General features: G+C 42.2%; 1 long non-coding RNA gene across 1 annotated transcript; it reads left to right on the top strand.

Annotated features, from left to right (window-relative positions):
* Nucleotides 1-4,267: 4,267 nt before the first annotated feature.
* On the top strand, nucleotides 4,268-4,974 carry LOC129867803 (uncharacterized). Its single transcript, XR_008761686.1, has 3 exons — nucleotides 4,268-4,487; nucleotides 4,582-4,608; nucleotides 4,801-4,974. It is a non-coding gene; the product is annotated as an uncharacterized LOC129867803 (long non-coding RNA).
* Nucleotides 4,975-5,345: the final 371 nt, after the last annotated feature.

The raw sequence follows: 5,345 nt of genomic DNA on the forward strand, positions 1-5,345 counted from the left end.
AAATCACCAGTGTTCATTTCCTGGTGTAAGCAGTTTTGGTCTCATGTGGTGTTACTTTGTGTTACTGTAAATTGTAAAAATGTAAAACACCAGCTGGTGGTGTTATTTTTTTAAGTCTATTGTAAAGAAATACTGTTGTTCAGTCATGTCAAATTGGTCAGTGTTAACCAGCATTGATTTTTCAGTGTAACATTTCTAATGTTGATTAAGGTGCTAAATTAACTCTCATTGGTGTTAAAGAATCCCAGTGTTGGTGCTAATAACCAGTGTTAAAACATTATCATATTTCCCAACATGCTTTATGTCAGGTTGTTTTTACATGTACTGTACATTGATTTATTAAATCATCTTATGATACTCAAATATAAATAGTTTTTCTAAACTAATACAATTTGTTACTTGGACTAATTGCACCCGTTACTGAAATAGTTGTTCCAATTTAGATCTTAGTCTTCTGAGCCCAGCAGTAATTCTGAATGCAGGTTGCGGTGAATAAAATATTCAAAATGTTTGATATCCACTCTGGCTGGATTCCGGTAGAAATTACACATCTCTTTGCAATGTGACTTGCAGGCCTGATTTTGCCTGTAAACCATGAGTTTCAGGCCATTGTACGGGTAAAACTAGGCCCTCAAAATGAGGCCTTATGAATTATGTGCTGTATAATAGAATTTTAATGATAACAGACACTACCGGTCAAAAGTTTTAGAACACCTACTCATTCAAGGGTTTTTCTTTATTTTTACTATTTTCTTCATTGTATAATAATAGTGAAGACATCAAAAATATGAAATAACACATATAGAATCATGTAGTAACCAAAAAAGTGTTAAACATATCAAAATATATTCTCTATTTGAGATTCTTCAAAGTAGCCACCCTTTGTCTTGATGACAGCTTTTCACACTCTTGGCCTTCTCTCAACCAGCTTTACCTGGAATGCTTTTCCAGCAGTCTTTAAGGACTTCCCACATATGCTGAGCACTTGTTGGATGCTTTTCCTTCACTCTGAGGTCCAACTCATCCCAAACCATCTCAATTGGTGCTCCCTGGTGGCGCAGCGGTCTAAGGCACTGCATCTCAGTGCAAGATGCGTCACTACAGTCCCTGGTTCGAAATCCAGGCTGAATCACATCCGGCCGTGATTGGGAGTCCCATAGAGCGGCGCACAATTGGCCCAGCGTCGTCCGGGTTTGGCCGGGGTAGGCCGTCATTGTAAATAAGAATTTGTTCTTAACTGACTTGCCTGGTTAAATAAAATAAAACATAAAAAAAAAAAAAAATTGGGTGATTGTGGAGGCCAGGTCATCTGATGCAGCACTCCATTACTCTCCTTCCTGGTCAAATAGCCCTTACACAGTCTGGAGGTGTGTTGGGTCATTGTCCTGTTGAAAAACAAATGATAGTCCCACTAAGCGCAAAAAAAGAACCACACATGCAGAGATCATCCGTTCACCTACTCTGCAGTTGGAACCAAAAATCTAAAATTTGGACTCATCAGACCAAAGGACAGATTTCCACCGGTCTAATGTCCATTGCTCGTGTTTCTTGGCCCAAGCAAGTCTCTTCTTATTATTGGCGTCCTTTGTAGGGGTTCTTAGTAGTGGTTCCTTTGCAGCAATTCGACCATGAAGGCCTGATTCACGCAGTCTCCTCCGAACAGTTGATGTTGTGATATGTCTGTTACTTGAACTCTGAATTATTTATTTGGGCTGCAATCTGAGGTGCAGTTAACTCTATTGAACTTATCCTCTGCAGCAGAGGTAACTCTGGGTCTTCCTTTCCTGTGGCGGTCCTCATGAGAGCCAGTTTGATCATAGCGCTTGATGGTTTTTGGGACTGCACTTGAAGAAACTTTCAAAGTTCTTAACATTTTCCCCATTGACTGACCTTCATGTCTTACAATAATGATGTACTGTCGTTTCTCTTTGCTTATTTGACTGTTCTTGCCATAATATGGACTTGGTCTTTTACCAAATAGGTCTATCTTTTGTATACCACCCCTACCTTGTTAATTGAAATGCATTCCAGCTGACCTCATAAAGCTGTTTTTTACATCTCTACATCTAACAAAACAGAACACAGGTATGAACAAGAAAATACAAAATACATACAAAAAATGTAGTTTATATAAAAATAACCCAAAAATATATAAAACGTTTTTTTTTAAAGAACGACAATTCTAGCGCAATTGTATTCACTCCGTAAATATCTTATTATAATGATTCAGGATGATGTTATTCACTAGAGATAATATCTTAACAGGATGATTAAATTCAATCAAAAACATTTGTAATTTTGGTACAGAATTCTGGAATTTACATTTTTGTATAAAGTATTTGGCAACAAGAATAAAATAATTCACAATCATTTCAATGGTCTTGTTATCATTGCAATTGTAACATCCTTCATGTCAAAAACATGGGTAGTGTTCAAGAAGGATAATAAGTATTTTGCAAGGTTTTCCCAAAATGTTATCACAGATTTACATTCATTTAACCTTTTTTTTTTTTACCTTTTTCACAGAAAACGCAGATGTCATCAATAGCCATACATTTGGACAACATAGAATTACATGGATATGTCTTATGTAGAATCTTAAAGTGCAATTCCTTAAATTGCACAGCTCTTTTTCAGAGCTGATCTGATTGGTCAAAAGACCAATTAGTGTAAAAAATATCAGAATTGTTCTGTCTGTGTAAACGCAGACAGAACCATTTAAGGCCAAGCCCTTTGTATTAAAGATGTACATGGTTATGAAATCAGCCGTCCACTGTGGACTGAAGGAATGAAGAATGGGAAGAAGGAACTGAGCCAGTAGAGAAAATCCTTCCTCTATTTTTCTTATTGGTCATCAGAGTTGCTGCCAAGGGCAATGTTTATTATATTCCTATTAAAGTCTTACAATGTGTCATGCTCTCTCAGACAATCAATCAATCAACCCACCAATCAACCAATCAATCTGGCAATCAAACACACAATCTATTTAAAAAAAAATCACAATACAGAAATGTCCCTGAACACAAACTCAATCCCATACCTCACTTGATGATTGATTAGGTATTTTGGTGCTGGACTGGAACAAAAGCCTGGACTCCCTGTAACTCTCCAGGACCAGAACTGGTTATGCTATGTTTCAGGTGTGTGCTTTAGTTGTGTGTATACAGTGGTTTAACATGGTTGTGCTGTGTTCCAGGTGTGTACATACCTGCTGGTGTAGGTGAAGGAGCTGGGGCTGGATTAGGAGCTGGAGCAGGAGTCAGAGCTGGATTTGGACCAGGTGGAGCTGGCACAGGTTTTGGGCCTGGTGGTGCAGGCACTGGATATGGGCCAGGTGGAGCAAGAACCGGATATGAGGCTGGTGGCGGAGCTGGAGTTGGACCAGGAGGTGTAGGTGGAGCTGGAGCTGGTCCAGGTGGTGCAGGCTTTGGCCCTGGAGCCGGTGGAGGTTACACCAAGCCAGGGAAGACGGGAGGTAAGAGAGAACATTAAACTATCAACTGCTATTTGCCATATCTTCAATTTAAGCCTACTAGAAGGTGTGTGCCCTCAGAACTGGAGGGAAGCAAAAGTTATTCCCCTACCTAAGGATAGAAAAGCCCCCTTTACTGGCTCAAAAAGACAACCAATCAACCTGTTACCAACCCTTTGTTAACTTTAAGAAAAAAGTAACCCTACTAACCCTTCGATTAAACAAATATCTGTGTTTTCATTTATTGGGATGTAATTCTGTTGATATGACCATTGTATCTTGCAGCTGGCTATGGTGGTCAGGTTGTAGGCCAAGGCCAAGGAGGACTGGGGACTGGAGGTCTGGGGGAAGGAAGAGTTAGACCAGAAGGAGCTGGGGCCGGGCCAGGAGGTTATGGACATGGCGGTGGTTTAGGAGCTGGAGGCCTTGGAGCAGGTATGGTATGAGCTACTCCCTGTTTGTGTTTGTTATATTGGTATTTTCTTGGCTTAGAGCTGTAATCAGGGCCGAACTACTGCATTTGGGGCCCAGGGATATTTGTGGGGGGAGTGGGCTAGGGCATATTTAAAGCAAATTTCCTGCTATACTAAACATTTTTCCATAATGCTGAGAGAGGTTTTTTTTATAGTTTTAAAGGTAATTTCCTGCAATTCTACAAATTTTGCTATCATATGGTATCTGGGGGCCCGTGCCCTGCGTGCCCCTTCTGTAATCCGGCCCTGGATGTAATGGACAGATTCAGCTGTGGTACTGATGCTTGAGTCTTCCTCTCCAGGAGCTGGCAATGGAGGTTGGGGTCCTGGAGGACAGGGGGCTGGACTAGGAGCTGGAGGTCTGGGAGGAGGAGGTCTTAGACCAGGAGTCAGACCAGGAGGTTATGGACCAGGTGGAGCTGGGGCTGGACCAGGTGGTTATGGGCCTAGTGCTGGTCTTAGTCAGGGCGGAGCTGTGGCTGGAGGTCTTGGTGGTGGTTACGGACTTGGCGGTGGTCTAGGTGCCGGAGGCCTTGGAGCAGGTATGAGGTTCTTGATTTGATCATCTGATCAAGTATTACTCATTTCAGTTAATTTTACAGAAATGTATTTTTGATGATTGTTGTGTTTCCACAGGAGCTGGAGGAAAGCCAGAGAAGGCAGGTGAGCTACATAGACAGTTCAGGTCTGCCCTAGACTTCTTTTAGGGCTCACAAACTATTGACGTGTTTTTTCAGTGGCAGTCTATTTCCTCAGTGTATCTAAATGAACACTACACATGACAAAGACCCTCCTAAAGCTTTTAAGCCTGTTTGTTGTTATCAAGAGGATGATGCAGTCAATCTTGATCTCCAGGAGCTGGCTACGGTGGTAGAGATCCTGGAGGACAGGGGGCTGGACTGGGTGTTGGAGGTTTTGGACCAGGTGGCTATGGACCAGGTGGAGCTGGTGCTGGACCAGGTGGCTATGGGCTTGGTGTTGGTCTTGGTCCTGGGGGAGCTGGTCCTGGAGTTTTTGCTGGTGGTTATGGACCCGATGGAACAGGTAAAGAACCCTGAGGTTTACAGATGGAGTGCAGTCAAAGATACCGGCCGTGTTCTCAAAGGGCAACATATTCCCTAAATAATGCACTACTTTTGCCCATAGCTGGGTGCGTTTTGGGAGTCACACTAACTCATGCAGTACAACCTGATCTTATGGCCTCTGGTATACCTCTGCTATTTCTCCATCTTTCGACAGGAGCCAGTGGGAAGCATTCCAAAACAGATGTGTGTGGATCTTGTCTCTATGTACAGTAGACCTTTGAGATGTGTGTGTTTTTGTCTGTTTGAGTCTGTATTTCTTGTGTTTGATCCCCAGGAGCTGGCTATGTAGGTCGCAGTCCTGGGGGACAGGGGGCT

The sequence above is a fragment of the Salvelinus fontinalis genome, chromosome 13, assembly GCF_029448725.1.
Source record: "Salvelinus fontinalis isolate EN_2023a chromosome 13, ASM2944872v1, whole genome shotgun sequence".
NCBI classification, from domain to species: Eukaryota; Metazoa; Chordata; class Actinopteri; order Salmoniformes; family Salmonidae; genus Salvelinus; species Salvelinus fontinalis.